At 35.6% G+C, this 23058-nt stretch overlaps 1 protein-coding gene across 3 annotated transcripts in view; it reads left to right on the forward strand.

Annotated features, from left to right (window-relative positions):
* Nucleotides 1-23058, forward strand: part of Immp2l (inner mitochondrial membrane peptidase subunit 2) — an 868756-nt gene that overhangs the window by 666738 nt on the left and 178960 nt on the right. The gene's annotated exons all lie outside the window — the stretch shown is intronic.

Genomic DNA, 23058 nt, shown 5'->3' on the forward strand with positions numbered 1-23058 from the left:
TCTGTATGTGTAAAATAATGGAAAATAATTTAGACTACTTCAAAAAACTACTAAAAGGTGTTTTCAGCTACTTGGTCTTAGTTAGAATATCTTTTTTTTCACCCACAGGTGAAAACAGCATATGCTGTTAGTTGGTGGTTAGCACATTTAATGTATAAAAGACATAGGCATAAATTTTTTAAATTGTTCCTCATATGGAAAGCATTATGGACATTCCTTGAAAAACTTGGAATGGAACCACCATTTGACCCAGGTTTCCCACTCCTGGGTTTGTACCCAAAGGACTTAAAAACAGCATATTATAGTAATGCAGCCACATCAATGTTTATAACTGCACAATTTACAGTAGCTACATTGTGGAACCAACTTAGATGCCCTTCAGCAGATAAATGGTTAAAGAAACTGTGGTATATATACACAATGGAATATTACTCAACATTAAAAGAGAGTAAAATCATGGCATTTGCAGGTAAATGGATGGCATTGGCGAATATAATGGTAAGTGACCTTAGGCAATCCCAAAAAACCAAATGCCAAATGTTTTTTTCTGATATGAGGATGCTAATCCATAATAGGGAATGGAGCAGAGCATGGGAGGAATGGAGGAACTTTAGACAGAACAAACTAGAGGGAGGGTAAAGGAGGGAACAGAGGTGTAGAAAAGACACTAGAATGAGATGGATGACATTATCCCTAGTACATGTATGAAGACAAGAATGGTGTGACTCTACTTTGTGAACTACCAGAGACATGAAAAATAGTGCTCTATATGTGTACTATGAATTGAAATATATTCTGCTGTCATATATAACAAATTAGAATAAATAATTTTTTGAAAAGTACAATATTAATAGAAATCATATTTATAACTATAACAGAGGCAAATTTTACTCTTAGGTTCTCAAGATGGCCTGAGAATTAAGTTGACATAAAACAGATTAACAGAAAAAAAACAATATACAAATTTAAAATAAGTTTTAAATGGCACAAGAGCTCTCATAAGGAAATGAAGACTTAAAGAAATGGCAATACCTATCTGTTTTTGTATTAGGTTGAACCAATAAAGGTAATACAGAAAAATAACTAAATTATATGAGGAAGCTAAAGGAAGATAAGAATTATTTTAACAAGATACACATACACACACACATAATGGACATTTTAAGAGGTTTAGTGTCTGTCATACCTGTTTTGAATTTTTTTTACATTATTAACAAAAAATTCAATTTTTGATTAAGGCTGCAAGAATAAGATTCTTGGAGTTACAGGAAGGGACTTTTTGATACTACTGAAACCATATCGGAAAAAAAAATGAATTGAGACAGTTATTTGGGAAATTTAAAAAAATGCTCAAAGATTGTAAGAGCAAAGATTCAAGTCATGGATAATAAGGGGTGTGTGCTGAGCCTGTGAATCTTCCTGAACCTTTTGTCACTGTTGCCAAGCATGAATAGAACTCAAAACCCAGAAGGAGCAGGTGAGAGGGTCCATAGGTGTTATGATATCTGGTGTATACCCCTGTGAGCAAGGAAGGATAGATTAGAGGGGAGACAGGCAATCAAGTCATTACAGCAGTGTAAGTTCTCCAAGTGGTGATATGACAGGGCCTCTTGGTGAACTAGTACTTTTAGGTACTAAAATCCTACTAGAAAAACTATGAAAATCTCCCAGGAGAATTTGGTAGAATAGAACCAATTCTAGAATTAGTGAAAATACTATATGGTAAAATATTGCATTACATTGGCACTTTAGATGCTGTGTACTTTGTGAATGAAGTGATTTGTGCCTGGAGTGGTTAATGGCTTTCAGCTGCATTGAAAATATTCTCATACAATACAAGATAATCTTGTGGACTTATGAGAATGAATTGACATTTCATTTTATTTCTTGATGAAGTACAGCATTTTCTTCGGATAAATTCTCTAGAACTGTGAGAGTAGCTTTTATTTAAAACCAGCCATTTTCAAATAAAGAAAAAGATCATTAGACTGTGTTGACAGCATCCAAGTAAAGTGCTCTATTCACACATTCTTGAGCAATGTTGCTTAGACTTTAATTGACTGTATTTCCTCGTTTTATAGTACATACTTGTTCATTAAATTTTTGTTAAAACTAAAATAATCTATATTTTATAGCAAAAATAATAATAACAATAGTTTTGTAATTCTTACCTTGGTGATTTTCTTCAATTGTTTCTCACAGTTACCTCTAACAGTTTTAGAACCTGGCAAACCCACATTTTTTTTTTGGTATGACTTTTTATTTGACTGATTTAGACAAAGGCATGCATTTCATGAAAAGGCTAAAACCAATGAAAATGAATATCATTGTAATGAAAATATCTGGGTAAGATAGCTAAGTCTCAGAAGAGAGCCCATTGTCTGGAGCAATTCTCAAACTGGAGAAATATCCTTACAGAAAGAAGAAACAAAGAGTCCCTCAGGATTAACTTCACTTTTGCTTAGATTTTTTTGTGTGTTTAATTATGACATTCAACAAAAATACATGATTTTAAGAAGAAAACATAGAAAGATAAAATAGGAATGAAATAAATACTATCATACCCTCCCCCTAAGAACAGGCACAACCTAAACTTTCATTTCTGCCAAATAAAATTTATCCTCTATCTTAATTATTCTGCTAGTGTAGAAATCATTTTCCACATGATTTCATTTTCACATAGGAGAATGTCAGAAGAATTGTCATTAGATTTCATTGCTATGGCAGATAGTGTTCCTGAGGGCCATTTAGTTATAGGATTAAATGCGGTTCGTTTTATTAGAAGTGTGTATTTACTGACAGTGGGTCAGGAGTCAAGATTTACTGAAATATATGCAGGGTTATTAATTTGCCAATTTTATAAGCTCTCAGAATTTTTTAAAAAGTGGGGTTATAGCCCTTAATATACTTCTAAGAATCAACTAGTGAATATATAACTGGATCTACATAGAAACTGTAAAATATGAGGGGACTAAAGAGAACAATATGCAGTCAAATATACTCTCAGTCAAGGTTTTAGATTGAATGGCCTCCTTTAAATTGCTGTATACTTATACAATATTTGCTGGGTAATTCTTTGCTCTCCACCTACCTTAATAAATAGCAAATTATGTAAATGACTTTATAAGTTTTAAACTATGTTAATAATTATCTTTTGGTTGAGATTCTTGGAGATAGCTTTTTTTAAAAAATTTTTATGTTTTCAAAGCTTGTCGGGTAATTTTTAGAAAGTCTGTTCTCTGTCATTATCTCATTGATATACTAAAATAACTTGGAAGACAAATTTAAGGTCATTTTAATTATGAGTGATTTGGTTGTTTGTTTTCAGTATAATGGAACCTTGCATGTAACCTATAATGAACCATAGTAACTATGCCTTTAGACATTATCTATAGTAAGACCCCTAGAAAACTGTGGTATATTAAAAATTGTCTAACTTGGTAAATCAAGCAAGTTAAAATATAATTTTTTAATACAATGGTCAGAATCAGAGCCATGAGGTATGTTCCACTGATGGGGCACCACAGGCCCATAGCTTTGGCACTAAATAGAAGTGATTCCTGTAATGTCTCCTGTAATATGACTCCTGCTCTACTTCATTCTCTTGTCACTAAGGATTTTTCTGAAAAGAACTCTGAGAACATCATTGTGCTTCTTAAGACATTATTATCAACCTACGACACCTATTATACTCAATGAAGAAATGTTAGAAGCCTTCCCTTTTAAATCAAAACAATGCAAGAAAGCCCACTCTTACCTCTACTGTTCAACTTTGTCAATGCTAAAGGTCACTGACAGTGCAGGTTAGGAAAGAGAAATAAAGATGTAGGCTCAGAAGGAACATTCCAAACTTATTTTTCATAAATATTAAATTGTCTATTAAACCCAGAAGAATCTGCACAGATATTGAGACCAAAATGCAAGTTTTACTAGTATAATAGCTCTTATACATGATGTGTGTATGTTCATCATTAACAAATACAAGACATGGACTGGGGATGTGGCTCAAGTGGTAATGTGCTCGCCTGGCATGCATGGGTTCGATCCTCAGCACCACATAAAAATAAAATAAAGATGTTGTGTCCACCGAAAACTGAAAAATAAATATTAAAAAATTCTCTCTCTCTCAAAAAACAAAACAAGACATAATGTTAATGCATTTGTCATTTAAAATAGTAATAACAATAAAAATTCAGGATAGTGGCATCAGTGACTCCATATTACTCACAAATATTAGACTTTCTCTAATATTTATGAGGTCTAAATATTAGAATTTCTCTAATATTTGTGAGGGCAAAATCATGGAGGTCCATATACCACACATCTTAAATATTTAATAGTTATAAATCAAGTTAGCAAACTGTCAAATGTAATGTTTTTTAACTTGATAAATATACCTCCATAAATTGTAATTAACTGATGGTAATATAAAAGATTAAGATGATATCTAATTATATTTAGATAATAGGCAACTTAAATATTTAATTGAAAATGCAAATGAACAAAAAATGTAAAATAGTAAAAGGTAATTTTTTTTTCAAAAAATATTTTTGTTAATTATTAAAGCATGTCTTTTAAAAACAAAAGGCAACATACAAATTACTATTATTAGGTTATAAATTCCATCAAAATTATTTAACTAAAACTGAATTTTAAAGTACATAATGAAATTATTAAACCTTATTTCATATTTTTATAACAGTAAATCTATTCACATGATTGTCAATGTAAAGAGTCAGCATCATTATTCAAGCATCTTAGAGCCTGAGTTAAAAGTGATATGAATTGTATAATATTCATAAAAAGATTTTCATGTGGTCATGCACAATTGTAGTGAATATTGTTCTCCTAAGAACCCCTTGAATCACTAGCTGAAACTTGAAGAGAAGCTAGGAAAGGGACACTCAGCTCTCCTGGCAAATGATACTGTTATACAAGACTCTTTGCCTTCCTGCTGAGAAGGCGGCTTGTCAAGTTGTTTAATTCCTTGCTTTTCCTAGCTAAGTGTTTACAACTTCCCTGAGGCTGAAACCCTCCCTGTGATCAACCAGCAGCAAACTTTCATGGCATTTGGACTCAGTCACCTTTTGCTTAGAACATAAGAAATGTGGGGAAATATTCTTCGCGCTCTTTATTAGTGTTTGTTTAAGAGTAAAATAATCAAAGTTTTTATGTGTTGAATGCCAAATCTTGAGTGACACAGGACCTATGTGTTCTTCGATTCATTTTTATGAAATCTGTGATATATTGGTTCCTCAAAAATGTAAGCATCAGGAAACAGTGCAGTGTGACTCAAAGGAACTGGTCTAAATTCATTGGGATTACATTAAAACCCTTTTGACTCTTTCTCCAGGCAAATTTTTCTGGTTTCATTTCTCTTTATCCATGCCTGCCAATGCCTTGACTACTCCCTAAATTAACCATTATGTTTGCATCCCTCTATCTTGGCACATTATTCTCTCCCTGCCTACCTGTGCTAGAAAATGACCACTTCCAGAACTAATATGAAGCTTTGCTTCTGGCTGAGTCAGTTATCCTTCGCAGCCTTTGTAGTCTAATTGAATGTGTATGTGTAGAAATGAATGAGTTTGCTAAATCATGTATAGGAGGTAACTCATCCTGCATCCCTATAGCTTAGAAATGGGAATACAGGTTAGTAACTGATTGGTGACACAATTAATGACCAATGTGTGAAAATGTAACTGTGCAATGATAAAGGTTCTTCTACAGCAGAGTTTGGCCTTTGGGCAAAGTCTGGCCCACAGCTGTTTTTGTTTAAAAAACAAAACAAAACAAGGGGCTGGGGATATAGCTCAGTTGGAAGAGTGATTGCTTGCATTCACAAGATCCTGGGTTCAATCCCCAGCACCAAAAAAAAAAAAAGAAAAAAAAGAAAAAACCACAAAACAAAATTCTTTCAGAACACAAACATGCTCTGGTTTGACTATGGCTGCTTTCCCTTGGCAAAGGGTGAGTTAAGTACTTGCAGGAAAGACTTTTAGCCCACAAATGCTCAAATGTTTACTATCTGGTGCATATGGAAGAGGTTTGTTCACTCCTGAATCAGCACTAGACGACTTTAGAAAAATTGATTAAGAACTGATTATGTTAGACTTGAATAGGAAAATCAGAAATTTGAACATTATCTAGAAGGCCTTGAAAAACCATTTACATTTTGACCAGGAGAGTAAGTTAGAAGAGGCATTTTAGCAAGACTGATTTGGGAAAATTTTGAATGAAAGATGAGATAAAAAATAGACTATAGGTAGAGAATGCAATTACTTGATGATAGTATCGATTCCAGTAAGAAATGATTAGGCCCTAGACTAAGGTGGCAGTAATAAAAATATGGAGAAGTATATTGATGTGAAATTTCTTAGGAGTCAAGAATTAATTGTAGATGTGTTAGATTCTGCTGCCTAGAATAACTTATCAGCTAAAATATGAAATCGCCTTTACAATTACTTCTGATGGGTCAAATCTTAAAATTAAGCACAGGAAGCATACATGATTATAAATCTTTGTTAGCATTTTTATGTGAAAGACCAAAAAAAAAAAAAATAGAAGTGAGGAAGTGATATCTCCAGCATTCTTTAGTTTTCAGAGCACATGAAGAGACATGTGAGCAGAAAGTCTTGGCTACCCAGTTAGAACTGGGTAGCCTCCTCATAAAGCTCATATTTGCTTCTCTGACCTTGGGACAGATAAACCAGGATTGCTCAGTATTCATTAAACTTTATTGGCAAGTATTCTGCTCAAAGGTCTGTTCTGTTATTTTATTTCACATCCATGTCACTTGATGACCCACTCATTTCAGAGGCCTTTTCAGTTCTTTTTCTAAAGTTCTCACATATTTCTAAAGGTGTGGGTGATTCCTATAATGTGGGAGCGCATGAAAAAATACCACAGAGAAGTCAGTATTTTAATAAATTGGCCAATGGAAAAACATGGTTTTTAAAAATGTGTTATTGTTCTTTAAAATTATTATTTAAAGTACAAGTCTGTGTATTTCAAAATTAAAATTTCTGAAAAGAGATATATTTGTTTTTCTGAAGGAATAATGTAGACTTTTTATGCTAACTTCAATTCATGTTAACTAATCTCCCCTGCAAATAAAAGTACTGTATTTAAACAAGTATATTGATAGTATAGATTGAAATTAGGGTATAGTCAGTGAAAGGCAAGATGAAATTTCAAGTCTTCTTCAGGTTATGAAATATTGAACTATTTTTAATCAGCAGGTCTGATTTTGTTTCAAGATAATAACTATTAACTAAAACCTAATTTAGATTAACAATTATTTAAGGCTGAAATTTTATTTAGACCATCAGTCATTTGATTTGGATTTGAAGAGCTTTGACCAAACCATTTTCAAAGCATTGTTGTAAAGTGCCTCTGCCTATTCCCCACAGAGGCTTTAAACCCTCTTAGTCCAGAATTTGTTGTAAAGCAGCAAACAAATGAAACATTCTTCTCAAAAGAGCCATGATTGTATTTAGGCTATTCGTGTAGATTAAGTTTTGTTTCAAAAAAACTTAATGAGATTATAAATCATGTCATTTTTGTGAATCATTATGAAATTATAAAGATACTGGTCAAGGAAAAATTATAATCTTCTTAAAATATTTGATACATGGCTTTTAAAACAAATTTTATTGTGTTATTCTGTCATTAAAACAAAAAATAAATAAATCTAAAAAACATAGATACGTTCTCATTCTTTCAAAGAAAATTTACATTCTGAATAGGGACTGGTAAGTTCCTTGACTGAAGGAATTCTTTAAATCTAAAGGTATTGTTTCATTGCTCTGATATTTCTAGATTTAATGTGTTATCCTGCACTGAACGAAAACTAATAGCACAAAATGAGCAAGGCCATTTAAAAGGTCATTCATCAATGTGCATAGTTCTTAAATAGCTTCTTGTGCCCAGATGGACATTTCTGGTTAAATGGCTGGTTTTAAAACTAGTAATTTACAATTGAGTCACATAAATATACTTTATGAAGAACTTTAAATAAGTTTTCAAGAGTAACTTCTGATTTGATTCAATTACATTATAGTCACATAGTGCTTCTCTATTTTTCAATTTAAAAAAACCACCGTACTTATCAGAAGTATTTTTTTAGATGAAAGAGTTTATTTAAACTACTATTCAATTTCAGGAAAGCCTCCCTACAGCCTTTATGTGTTTTGTATAACAATATTATATTAATGTGATTTTTATTATATGCTTCTATACTTTGTCATTACCCTTACCTGTCTCATTCCTCATTCTTTTCAGGTTCATTATCCATAATACCTTTTTTTTTGTTTCATCAAAGTAAATTTAATATCTGATAAGAAAGACTATGAGTGAGATGCTCCTTTATGGAAAGAATTTAAATAGGATATGCCTGTTTATGAGAACATTACCCTAGATTGATATACCATGCTCTTTTAGGTTCAGGATGACTGTCCTCCTTATAAAGTTATTTTCTGTATTCTCTGTTTCAATTCCTGAAAGACACTAAAATGGTCATGGGGACAATTACCACGATGCTTTGATTAGTATATCTGCTCAAATGTGCTTTTCCATAATTCCAATCCTGTTTAAAAATAAACCAACCAAAAACATCATGAATCATGCAAAGCAAAATCATTTACAGATGCACAATATATTCTATATATGCTATATTTATCCTGTATATTTTTCCTACTCAGTGGCATATCAACTGGGCCTAGAGTAAATTACAGTGCCTTCAAAGCTCATCACATATTCTGTCATTCGAGCCCTCGATTTCTTTTACTGCACAGCAGCACCTCTTTAGGGGGGTTCTCTCCTGTTCTCAAAATATGTTTCTTCTTCCCCTCCACAAAAGAGGAAGTCTAAAAATCTTTCACAGAAAAAAGAGAAAATGATAGAGAGAGAGAGAGAGAGACAGACAGACAGACAGACAGACATAAATATTATCTCTTGTGAATGGAATTGTTTTTTAAATTTTCATAAATATAGCATGAATCAGTTTCCTCTACTCAACTTCACCATAAAAAGAAAAATAATAAAATGGCAAAAAAAACATGTACTAGATAGATGAATTGTTGATATGGTGACAGCTCTTCCATAGTATCCCTTAAGACAACATTGAATACTGCTTTGAGGGTGATTTGAACCATGAAAGCTGAAGGACTGGACCCCAGGCTCATCCCACCTGACAGACAGATGCCTGTCTTTCTACAAGGAGCCCTTCTGAAGCTGAGCCATGGCCATGGCCAGCTTCCCAGTGTTACATATCTGAGTTTGAGCTATAGGTGAGAGAATGATCTGAACAATTCAGAGAGTTCTCTTGGAACAGGTGCCAGTCCTGGACAATTAACTATGATCAGTGGGGCAGGGTTTAGATGAGAACAGACTGTGATTGGCATAGTTGGGGTGAAGTTTCCATCAGCAGCAAGCAATGGTTGTCAAGGGGTAGGGTATCATGGTGACTATAGTTTGGAGCAACCAACAATGACCTGGGGAAACATTATATAAAAATTGTGGTATTTCCATGGAAACCTTATTTTGCTGAGGGTTGTTGTTCCTCACTTCTACAGGGTAGTTGAATGAATAGACAATAATAAAATAAAAAGGTAAAAAGTACAAATGGAGTAACAAAAACAGGCGAATCACTATGAGGTTTGTAGAAGTGTGTATTTCTAGCAAGGAATTAGAAAGACTTGAGTGAACTTGAAGAAAAGAGAATTTGGACTTGAGGACAAGTAGAGAACAAGTTAGCATAAGCATGGAAGTGGAAGTTTTTATAGCAGGTGTTGAGTATTTGGTCAGTTTTGGCTGGGAGTTCAACTATGGGAAGGACAAAGTCTGGAGCCATTATTAAGGACCTAGAACATCACATAGTCAAGTTTGGATATTATTCTGCAGGCCTTGAAGCACCACAGGAGGCTTTTCAATATGGTTAGAACAACAAGTTAAGAATGATAATATAGCCATGTTGTGTAAAATGAGTTGGGGAATAAAGAAACAATAAGACACCCAAACCTAAAAAGATGTAGCAATATACTCCACTATAAACAAATTAAGGCAGGGGTTTTCAGACTTTACTGTGCCTTGCAAATACATGGAGACCTTATTAAATATGCAGATGGCTTGTATCTACCCCATAAGGATTTGGGGATCTGCATTTTTCAAGCACCAATAACCAGGTACATATGTCCCAAGACCACACTTTAAGAAATGCTGATCTTGGGAAGAAATTTGGAAAACCATTTTAAGAATTACTGAATATGAAAGAAAGAATCCTAGTTCACATTCTTTTGTTTGCTGAGTTTTCAGAGCCCTGGTAGTTAGCCATGGTCTCAGTATAATATATTTGAAGTCAGAGCCAAACATAAGGTTAAAAACATGAAGGCTCACTTCTCTCCAAAGTTTACGTGGGCTCTCTTTCATGTGGTGCCATCTCTCTGTGGATAAGTCAACTGGAAATTTTATAGCATGACTCACCCAAAGAATAGCTTTGAGTTCTGTGGTTTAGTGGAAAGCAGTGCCAGAAAAGATTAATGTATTCTGTTTTAAGACTAAGTGTGGCTTCAAGATTCTGTTCTCTACTTGCAACCTATGCAAATTCAAATTCAGTGCAATTTAAATGACAAAGGGTGATTTGCACTGTTTAACAAATGGGAGATTGGTATTAATCATCAGGCTTTTGGCAGCTTTGCTATGAGAGGGAGGACTGATAAGTACTCCTAGGAGCAGTATGTAGGAGCAGTGTATTTGTAGACTTGGCTTGGCTATTCTTTGTTGAATAATTAATTATAAGTCTTTACAAAAATTCCCTTTTGTCTCCTGAATAAGGAGTAATAAAATGCTATCCTGTGCTGACAAATTATAAGATCTGTGTTTAGATTGATTTAATATGTGTGCAAGATAGGATTTCTTTTATTAAAAAAAGAAATTTCTATTGTATATAATGTCTTTATGATATGTTTGTCTCATTGTAGTTTATTTTAGATTATGACCTCTAAAAGTTCTGAAGCTGTAGTAAGATTTTCTTTGTATCTTCTTTATCCTTTTCATCTTTCTGTGAAGAGATTACTCACTTACTTGTTTTAGGGTTTGTCAGGGTTTTGTTTCTGTTAGGAAAACCAGTGATCTCTTCCATGTATTGGTCTTACTCAGTCTTCCAGCAGTGGTTGGTTGGACTCTTCCTTTTTAAAATATTTTGAGAATTTTCTTCTCTTAGCTTCCTTGAACCTATATAACCAAGCATTTTTCTTTCTAGGTTTCTTTTAAATTTTTGTCCTCCATTGCCAAACTTCTAAATTTCTGCATGCCCCTGACCTCAATCCTGAACTTTTATCCATAAAGTCCTCCCAAAGAAATATGACCCCATGTCTTTAAATGCTTGTTTTATTCATTGCTGCTTAGATTTATATCTCCAGAGCTTATCACACTTGATGTTTAATAAGCAGGTCAATTTTTTATTTTTATTTTTTAAATTTCTTTATTTGTTCTGAGAGACCCCCAGATCCCCCAACCCGGAATGGACCACGCGAGACACTGGATGCAATCAGCAGGAGGATTTATTCTCACATAGGCGCCCATGGGTGCACAGCAAAACCTCAGCCGGAGCTTCGGTGACTGGCACACCTGGGCTCGGGGGTACAGAGTTTTTATAGGAAGCAGGGGGCAAGGTTTCAGCCTAGCACAGTAACAGTTATTCTATTGGTTCATCTAAGTTCCTCTAGGTCCAGCCCCTTAGGTCACCTGGGGGGTAAACTTGTTTTTTTCCACTTTATGTTCTCAGAAAAGAAACCCATAAATTGCATCCTATTCTTTTAGTTCCTGTTTTTACTCTATTTGCTCAAGCTTGGCCTTCCCAGGATTATCTATATGGAACATCTGGTGGTGGCATTGTATAGAGCTTGGAGTGTTATGTGCAGCTGGGAAGTGCTACGTGCAGCTTGTGGGGTTTTAACATGGGAACATCCTGTAGGGCAAAGGGTTAGAATTCCTAACGTTGGGTTTGGGGCCCTGTAGTCCTTCAGTTCTAAGTAGTTACACATGACAATAGAATGCATTTTGACACATCATACATAAATGGAGTATAACTTCTCATTCTTCTGGTTGTATGTGATTAAAGTTACAAAGGTCATATAGTCATAAATGCACATAGGATCATAATGTCCCATTCATTCTACTGTCATTCCTTCCTCCATATTCCCACCCATCCCTGTCCCTTCATTCCCCTCTGTCTAATCCATTCTTCCCTAGCCACCCCCCCCTCTTATTGTGAATTAACATCCTCATATCAGATAAAACATCTGCCCTTTGGTTCTTTAGGATTGGTATATTTCACTTAGCATACTATTCTCCAGTTCCATCCATTTAGCAGGTCAAGTTTAACATGTCTAAAATGAAATTCTCTATTCTCTTCCTTCTTAAATGAATCTTTTTTCCTATAACCCCCACCCTGCTTCAGCAAATGGCCCTACTGATACCACTGCTTATAGGTGAGGAGTTCTGCTCCCTCATATAATATTAGAGAAACACACAGAGGCAAGAATATAAAGCAGGGTTTGTTTTTTTTTTAATTTTTTTTTTTTTTTAGTTGTAGAGGGACACAATACCTTTATTTATTTATGTTTATGTGATGCTGAGGATTGAACCCAGTGCCTCATATGTGCAAAGCAAGTGCTCTGCCACCGAGCCACAATCCCAGCCCCAGGGTTTATTTTAAAAGGGATGACATAGACTTCTCCCAGGAGGGAGAATGGGGCCAGAGCTGGTATCCTGGTATCCCAAGAAGTGAGGGTGTTTTGCCTTTTTATATGTCCTAGGTTTCCTTTGTTCTCCTGCTCTCTTTCTCCTTATGTTTCTCATTCCTGCATAGTTAACTAGGCCCAGGAGATGCTCAGTGGGATGGCCAAAAGGTTAGCAGCAGATAGGCCAGAGGGGCAAAAAATTGTGTGATCTGGGCAGGAAGGGGACATAATTAATAACTCCCTATAGGAAGGGACAATCCCTGGGACAGGTTACCTTAGCAACAGGTTGGAGCAGGGGAAGGTTATGTGGATAAGGCTGGAGAATGGGCTCTTAAGGCATTAGCATTTCAATCCATCTCCAGCTTTCTGAACTCACTCAAATTGGCCTCCATAATCTGACCTGACTGGATTTTACCTATCTATACTGACTGCTTGTCTAATTGTGGCTTCACTACCATCAACCCAGTTATGCAAGACTAGAAGTTAGAGGGCATGCTGCTGTTGTACTTTTCAACACCCCTAAATACAACTCACCATCATGACCCCTTACCTCTACCATGAACACTCCAATCTTATCTTCTGCCTTCCCTCTATACAGCAGCCTCCCTAGTTCAAGGCACCATCACATCAGACCACAATATCTTTCTAAGTGGCCTGCACAACTTCAACTCTGCTTTGGGCAGCAAAGTGAATTAATAATGAATCTACATCTGTATACATTTTTATTAAAAGGAATATTGAATAAATATTTAAAATTCATTTTGAAGTGGTACAAGATTATTAGTCTGGAGACACTCACATGTCAAGGTCCAGCCTTGGCAGTACTTATGTTCTTCCTTTTATCCTTTTCATGATGGAATCATGGATCAAAATGAGGGCGAAAGGCCAGGACTTCCTCTAGAATCGGAAAAATAAAAACTACAGTCTCAAACCACCTTCAAAGAGAGAGAGAGAGAGACTTTTCAAAAGCATGCAGTTGAATAGAGTTAGCAATGGCCAAAAAGAAAGGGTTCGGGTACACACACACACACACACACACACACACACAAACACACACACTTCTGCTATCATGATATTAGTGTTTTATTTTTATCATAGGTGTTAACACTCTTATTTCATTTTTAAATTTACTTTTTTAAATAATTTTAAAATTTCCTCCATATGCATAGCTTCATGAGGTCAGGGACTGGACCTTATCCTTTTGGTTCACTGTAGTAGAACAGGGTCTGGCTCAGAATAGGCATCCAATACATTTTTGTTAAATAGATAAGCAAATGTCTGCCTTGCAAATGAGCTTAGCCCCAGTGTATTATCCTAGCTAAGAAATAAGAAGGCGTTGGAAAGTATTCAAGAAGATATCTTTGGAAAACAGTGTGAAATTTGCTTATTGTGTGGCCAGTGGAATTTGAAAGAAGGCTTGTGCATGGTGCTCTTGGAAGAAGGAGAAATGGTTTCCTTTACAAAAACAGAGTGATTCAATCAGAGCAGACAGGACAAGGAAACAGTGCCAGGGAAAGGTTTACTTTTAGGTGCAAAGCAGGACTTTCGTGGTAGGTCAGTGGAACAGGCTGACTAAAACCCAGAAGAAGGGCAAAGTGGGAATGAGGGTGGTAGGAATCTTTAGTGACACCGAGAGAAATGCATTTCTTGTCTAAAGGACAGATATTGTGCTATTAGGTTAACTCTGGGGTAGTAAGAAGGCAAAGTCCATTTACTACAGGATGATCTGAAATCTGAGGGTAAAAACATCTATGTGGAAGGAGAAAAATTCTGGGTTAGTATGAAGAAGGATGGAGCCAAAGCTTCTCATTCCATTCTGAAGCTCTCTAAATAGAACCCAGAACTGAAATGCTGTATTGTGTTTTCCCAACTTTAATAATGTGCTTCAGAATCATCCTAGGTGCTTGTTAAAAATAGAGATTTCCCAGCTTTCTGGAGAATCTGAGTCAGTAGGACTTGTTTGGGTTTTGAAAAGCTGTAACATCACAAATATTTCACATATGAAACTAATACAGTTGTAATACAAGGCCAGGTGTTCCTTGAGAAGCACTGGCCTATGGGAGCCCTTCTGTTCTCACATAGCACATAACCAGAGGTCAACAATTTTGTAACAACCTAAACAAGTGGTGTGTGGATTTATGTCTGTGAGATGTTTGTTAGGCAGGTAGAGTGGAATTTGGAAGACATTTCATTCTACAGATTAGATAGTCTCATTTTTTAAAACTTTGTAACACTTGTGAATGTAAACACATTGTGAGTGCTCTGCCTTTTCTTTTTTTTTTCAGTTTCAAAAAATATAGTTTCATATGATTTCCAGTCATCTGAATTTATAGAATCAGACTTTCAAGAACTATTTGTTGAATTTATTGAATGCCTTTGAAGTCCACTGTCCAATTACATTAAATGTCAGTAAAAGTTAACTTGCTTTCTGTTTTAAACCAAGGATGGCACTGAGTTTCAGCTTGCAATCCATACATTCTAGTCTTTAGGTGCCTTGATGCCTTTTATTCTGTTACAGGAAAAGACTCAAAGCTCGCTGTATGTTCCTTGCATCCTCTTCTTCCTTTTATATAGACTGTTGCTTTACTGCTGCTGTTTCATTCTCACTTTTCAGCAGTTCTATAAAGTTTGTATTGTTAATTCTTGTAAGAAAAGCAGAGTTCTAAGAGGGTGAGTACCTTGCCAAATATCACTAGTTTATAGGTGCTGGAGCCAAGAAAGAATCAGATTTTCATTAGAAAATTATCTGAAAAAAAAGTGGAAGATAATGTTAATTAATTATATATTTTGTCTTACTAGAAGGTTTGGTTGGAAAGTTTTAAGTAGCACCACCTACAATTGTTTCTACCCACTTGATTTTCCTGAACTCTGAAAACAGAAATTCCACCATTTGTCACTTATTTGAGCAATTTGTTTTTTTATGTACAACCAAGTAAAAGCTGAAAAAACTATTTATATTGTAAAAATATCCACCATGATAAAGCATAATAAATTCTCTGGAGGGAAAATTCTTATTTTAGAAAAACAGCTTCCTTTCCAAAGGATATTAAAATAATTAAAGGTCTTATTCATTTTTTTTTTCTATTTTATTCCAGAAATTTATTCCTTACTCAGAAAATTCTTTCAACCCTCAATTCAAGAGCTGTTTAAAATCTGGCCATTTTCCAGAAAAAGAAATTGATTATATAGTAGAAAGGATAATGGAGACAGACTAGTTTATTTAAGGAAAACTTTGTGTAAAAGGAACCAAATACATTGCTGAGTGGGATATTTTTCACATTGCAATTATTCATTTAAAGTTGGTGGCTGACTCTTTGTGTAAACAAAGCAAAGCCTGCCCAATGCCAGTTCTTATTTTGGTGTTAGAGATTTTCTGAAGATGGAAAATGTCTTAGTAATTTTGTGTCTGACCCCTTTGCCTAGCCCAGGGCCCAGCAGTCAAAGGTTTAATGAATGTCTAGATTAGATTGGAGCAATGTGGAATAAAAAATGCAATAAACACACTATGATGTGAACCTCCTGGCCTCTGCGCTGAGATTGGATGATGACAATGATGACAATATAACCTGCTGTTCTACGGTTATAGTTGGAGTGATTGATTTTGATTCTTGTGGCTAAATCAGCTCAGAGGGTTGTCTTGATGTACCACAACTATTATTGCTATAATTACCGAATCTATACATTTCATGCCTCTTTTGTTTCAAACAAACAAACAAAAAAATGGGCTGAGGGCATAAGAAAAATAAGAAATTCTTAGCCAAAATAATGTACACCAGGTGTTCTTTTTCTTAGCTTGATTTAGCTAATCTTGCTCACCCAATACCTCATGCTTGTCTTTCACTGAATTTTAAAGCTGGTTACACATTTTTTTTTCAGCTCATAAGATCCTTGTATTCAGAATAAAAACAACTACAGCTAGAAACTTCTCACAGTTTGGGTTTGTGTCTCTTTGAAGGTCAGCTACCCTCAGTTAATTGCTTGTTTTGCTGTTCTGTTTGTTGATTATTTTCATCTGGAGCCCTAAAGACCTATGGGGAGTTCCTGGGGTGACAGCGCCTGTGACTAAGCAGTTCACATGAGGGAATGAGCAATGTCAGCATCAGAAACCTCCATCCCAGGATAATGAGTTCAGGCATTTCAGAAACCAGCCAGCTTCAGAGAATGGCACTTGAGTGTAGTCATGCTTAATTTTGATATCTAAGAGCTTGAGGCTCACCTACGGAAATAAAAAAATTCACACAATGGCCTGGAGGACCTGGGATTGGCAGTTGCTTGCACACAGAAGGTAATAACAGTGCCCTTAAACTTGATCTGAAGTGAAATCTAGAGATGTGGGCAAAGAAGAGAGATACTCAAGGGTAATTAAATGCACAGAAATTTGGTATGAAAAATACACAAGAAGTTATTTTCATAATAGTTATGTTCTAACCTCTCTTCTCTCTACATAAATACATAATTTTATTGATAATACTTTCAATTTTTAAAATATTTTGCTTATACATATTACTGAAATGTTTTAGGAATTGGAGAAGAATTCTATCATTGCTATGGACTGAATTGTATTATACCCAAACACTCATGTCAAAGTCTTAACTCATAGTGTATAGATATTCGGAAATGGGGCCTTGAGGAAGTAATTAGGTTTCGATTAAGTGAGGAAGACAGGCTCCCTTTTAAGTGTTAGTGTCCTTATTAAGAAGAACATGAGATACCAAAGCTTTCACAACCATATGAGAACATGAAAAGACTATAGTCTTCAAGCTAAAGGAGTTCCCTTACCAGAACCCAACTATGCTGGCACCCTGATCTGGGACTTCCAGACTCTAGAACCATGAATGCAAAATTTATGTACCTTAAGCCATTCAGTGAATAATATTTTATTATATAGCAACTTGTATTAGTCAGCTCTCCATTGCTTAATAAAATATCTGAGGTAATTAACTTAGAAAGGTTTCTTTTAGCTCATGGTTCTGGAGGGTCCAGTCAAAGATCAGGAAGCCCCATTCTTTGGCCCTCTGGGGAGGGCAGCACCTCATGGCTGGAGCACATAACAGAGAAAACCACTTACAACACATGCCAGGAACAAAGAGAAAGGAAGAAACCAGGGTTCAACAATTGCTTTTGAGGGTACATTCTCAGTGACATAAGGACCTCTCAATAGGTCTTGCCTCCTAAAGATCCTACTACCTCTTCTTAGCACCATTGTGGGAGACCAAGCCTTCAACACATACCTATAGAGGACACTCATTTAAACCATGGCATAGTCCAAGAAGTCTAATATATTCACACAATAATAATTATCATATGAATAGGTTATTAGATGAAGGTAGCATAAATAAAAATGATTTTAAGTAAAATTCCCTTATCATTTGTGTGCATAGAAGTATAATTACTTTTTACGTGAAAACCTGCCATTGTTTTTGCACTTATATTCTTTGAACATTTTGTAAAATATTGTCAGGGTTGATATATGGCAGAGCAGGCAGTTATGTATCTTTGGTTTGACTTAGGGAATATTGCCATCTTCCATAATCAGTAGATGTGAAATGTCCAAGTTTGAGATTTATTTCTGTAGGTTCAAAAATTTGTGTTTCTGTAAAACCCTTGGTCAAATGTAAACATCCCCATTACCATTCCTTTTTTAGCATTGAGTAATTTCTAAGATTAGCCAATTCTTACTTAGAAAAGGCAGTTAAGATTTTGAGGAAGAGGAGACTAAAATAGGGAGACTTCATGGTGGTGAGATGGAGTGACCCTAGGGAGAGAGACCCCAGGGAGCTCAGGTGGCAAAGAGAATCCAGTTGTTAACTAGGTACCTGGATTATGCCAAGAGAAGAAGATACTCATCCTCGGTGATCTCCTGGTGCAGAATTGGCCTTCTCTCTGCCTTTGCAATCTAATCTCAGTGTTCACCAACCACTACCTTCATGCTGTTTTAGAACTTGCTCCCATTTCTGTAAATCTAGTACCCACACAGGTTGCTCAAACATGGTTCCTATCTCTGCTTCTCTTTCTGTCACTCGGGCTTCTTGCTGAAATTAGGTTTTTCATCCTTTTTTACTCTTTCCTAAATGAGACATTTCACCAAGTACAGTAATAGCAAAGAGCTTGAAATTTGAACCTAAATATAGATACTCAAAGAAAAGGATTTGTGTTCAGCTTTTGCTGTTGAAAAATAATTTTAAAAACCATGTTACATCTACTTAATAATTACCCAAAGGTCAAAGGAATCTCTTTGTTCAACAGGATCCTTTATTGGTGTTACATAGAGAAGCTTTTACCTCTTCTCTAGTCTTTTACTCTTCTAGCTCCCAGTACTTACACACACTTTGTTGAACCTTAAGCTTCTTTTAAGAAGTTCTGCTTTATGTCAGTTTTCAGCTTATACATACATACTGATGCCTATCTTCTTCTTGAAGTAAAAATTGTCTAGGAAAAAGAAATACAGGGATTTTACTTTATTTCCCCCATTAAGAATGGAGCTGACATAAGGTTCAATACCATAAATGGAAATCTGCCTTAAACCTGCTTAATTAATAATAGAGGAAAAAATGAAGAAAAGGCTATGTCTAAGATGACTTTTTCCCTGGGTTCCTCAATGCTGCCAGCTAATTGTTTTTTGAAGGAGGGTGTCTTTTGTGATTAAGTCACTTGTCAGATTTGCATTGATATGCAAAGTCTCATTTTGTATCTCAAGAAGCTCCACCATCTGTTACTAACATTCTTCTAACAGGAAGTTCATGACAATAACATTTATAAGGTAAAAATACAGTGGCCATAGCTACAGCTTCAAACAATTGTTTATAATTAAGAAATAGAACTCTGAGTAAATGTTGGTTGTGTGTAGTTGATAAGAATGAGATGAAGGATATCATTGGAGAGTAGAGGCAAGATGTGCAAAGCTGAAATGTTAGGGAAAATATTTAAATTTCCTTTTGAAACATTTCAGGAAAGTCTGTCTTAATTTTACTTTAAGAGAATTATTAAAATTTCATTTTTGTGTGAATTCATTTTTCACCATTAATACTCATTTTTAACATTAATAAATGAATAAGCATTTGTAAAGTGTGTGTACATGTGTAAAATATATGTATTTCTTGATGCTTATAATGTTATGTAAGTAATAGGGAAAAATAAATAAAGATTATTTTTATATACATAAAATTCACATATTGCTAAAGTAGGTGAAAGTATTGAATACCTAAATAATATTAGATAAAAGCATGAAATGTTAGCTTGATCATACCATGAATGGGTGAGCAGGGAAAAGACAATGAAGGGTGACTGAAAGCCACAGGCAGCCTTATCTGACAGATAAGCACTTGGAAGATGGGGACCTGGCATGTTAAAATCTCCCCCAGTCTTTTTATTTATTTATTTTTAGTTGTAGTGGACACAATACCTTTATCTTAATTATTTATATGCAGTGCTCAGAATCAAACCTAGCCTCACAATGCTAGGCAAGCGCTCTACCACTGAGCCACAACCCTAGCCCTACCCATCTTAATTAACAAAACCTATCATTTCAGGACCATATCCTCGTCATGTTTTGTAACCAAGTCTCCAGAACTCTTCCTTATCACTGTGTCACAACCCCTACCTCATCACCTTGAAAGCCAAAATATCAAGAACCTCACAAAACTTGGTGGGGGCTATTCAAAGGGTAATGGACTAATTAAGGGGGCAGTAAATTGAGGGGAAAACAGGGGGCTCAGTTTTCTTAAAAACTCCTACTCTGAGGGCCTCAACATCTTTTCTTGGAGGTTGTCCATGCAGTTCTTATATTATCAATCTATAGTCAGAAGGTAGACTTAGGCAGAATCAGGAAATAACTCTTTTACTCCCAATAATAATGGCAGACATGAAGGACACACTGTCCCCCTCCTCTCTGAGAGAACTCTCTCTCTCCTTTGATATAGTGTTCCCTTTCCCCTCTTCTATCCCTTATAATAAACTCACACCTAAAACTTTGAGGGACAAATCTAAAATATTTCTGACTTGATCATAAGAACTTGGGATTTGATGCAGGTGTGTGTTGGGGGGGGGCTTTCTGCTGCCTCAGTTTCCTAAAAGGGCCCAGCACTGTGACATAAATAGATGAGTATATAGATAAGCTTGCCTTTACTGAAACATAGTCACTTAAGAAGGATACTGTGGTCAAAGGAGTACTGCATGAGGGATTGTTAAATAAGCAGTAAAATTGGGGGGTGATAACTGATCAGAATGCAGTTGATTGCCATAGTTTTTAGAATCTCAAATTATAATTTCTGATTTGAAATTAGTGACAAATTTTTACTGACTCATTGGCCTCAAAGTAAAGCATATTTATTTGTGCAATGTAAGAGTCTAAAATGTGGCAATGCACAGATAACCAGTTCAAAGAGATTATTTGATGAAAAGATGGCTCAAAGGATGGTTTTATCTAAAACAATCCAGAAGAAAAATCATAAATAACCCTTCATGTGCTATGTTTCTTGGGCTGATTGTAAGAAAAACCACAGAAAAATTCAAAAAGGAACAGTAGAGATATAAATACACTTGTTAAAGAATTTTAGGAGGAGACCTGGCTCAGACCTGCCTCACTGACCTGCACAGGAGCTCAGGCATAGGGTAGGCCCGAGTCCATCCTGCTGGCAGACCCCTGCAAGAGCTCAGGCCCGGCCTAGACCCACCTCACTAACCAGCATGGGAGACAGGGCCTAGGATAAGCTTGGGTCTGCCCCTGCACCTGGGAGCCCAGGTCTAACTCACTTCCATCTTGAGACACTACAGCCATCCTCATAGTGTTCCCCATGCAGTAGCCTCTACCTAGAAGCAGACAGGGCCTAGAAGCAGCTGGAGCTTGGCATCTTGGAGCAGATATCCCAAAGCCAGTGTAAGGCCCACCCTTTCAGCCCCATCTCTGAAAAATGTTACATCCATCTTGGGGCAACCCCACCACTGCTATCTTGAGTTACTTCCTGCTATTGCTGCCACCACCTATAGTTGCAGTAGCATTCCTCCTGAGACAGCAGTAGTGTCTGGAACCCCAACACAAAGATGTGAGATACAGATAATCCACACAGATACTTCAAGATTATAGGGTAGAAATGGTAATATCTCAGATCCACACTAAAGAAAGGAAATCACATAATAGACAACGTGAAAAAACAAGGGAGGAAAGTGCCCCCAAACAAACCAGGATACTGTAATAACAGAACCCATAGACAGAGAAGTTGATGAAATGTCAGAGAAGGAGTTCAGAAGGTTCATAATTAAAATGATCTGTGAATTAAAGAATGACCTAAATGAGCTAAATACAGGCAACCATTGATGACACCAATAAACAGATAAGGGAGAAAATATAGTCATCCATTGATAACATCAACAAAGAGATTGGAAGATGGGGTCCTGGCATGTTAAAATCTCCCCCAGTCTTTTTATTTATTTATTTTTAGTTGTAGTGGACACAATACCTTTATTTTAATTATTTATATGCAGTGCTGAGATTACTTCAAGAAAGAGATAGAGATTCTGGAAAAACAAAAACAAACAAACAAAAAAAAAAAACAATCAGAAATACTTGAAATGAAGGAAACAATAAACCAAATAAACAACTCAATAGAAAGCATCACCGGGCTGGGATTATGGTTCATCTGTAGAGTGCTCGCCTAGCACAGGCAATGCCTGAGTTCGATCCTCAGCACCACATAAAAAATAAAGGAATTGTGTTGTGTCCATCTACACCTAAAAAATAAATATTAAAAAAAAAGCATCACCAACAAGACCACTTGGAAGACGGAACATTAGACAAAGTATACAATCTGGAAAATAAAGTTGACCACACAGTGAAGATAGTAAGGAACCATGAGCAAAACATCCAAGAATTATGGGATAGCATCAACAGACCAAATCTAAGAGTTATTGGGATAGAGGAAGACACAGAGTTTCAAACCAAAGGAATGCATATTCTCTTCAATGAGATAATATTAGAAAATTTCCCAAATATGAAGAATGAATTGGAAAATCAAATAAAGAAGCTTATAGGACACCAAATGTACAAAATTACAACTGATCTACACCAAGGCACATTTAATGAAAATGCATACAGAATAGGGATAGAATCTTAAAGACCACAAGAAAGAAGAATCAGATCACATATGGGGAGACCAATTCGTATCTCAGCAGATTTTTCAACCTAGACTCTCAAAGCCAGTAGATCCTGGATCAGCATATACCAAACTCTGAAAGAAAATGGATGCCAACCATTTTAGAGTGAAAGCTTTAGATTTGATGATGAAATAAAAACTTTCCATGATAAACAAAAGTTAAAAGA

Source organism: Ictidomys tridecemlineatus, chromosome 2 (genome assembly GCF_052094955.1).
Source record: "Ictidomys tridecemlineatus isolate mIctTri1 chromosome 2, mIctTri1.hap1, whole genome shotgun sequence".
Classification (NCBI taxonomy): domain Eukaryota; kingdom Metazoa; phylum Chordata; class Mammalia; order Rodentia; family Sciuridae; genus Ictidomys; species Ictidomys tridecemlineatus.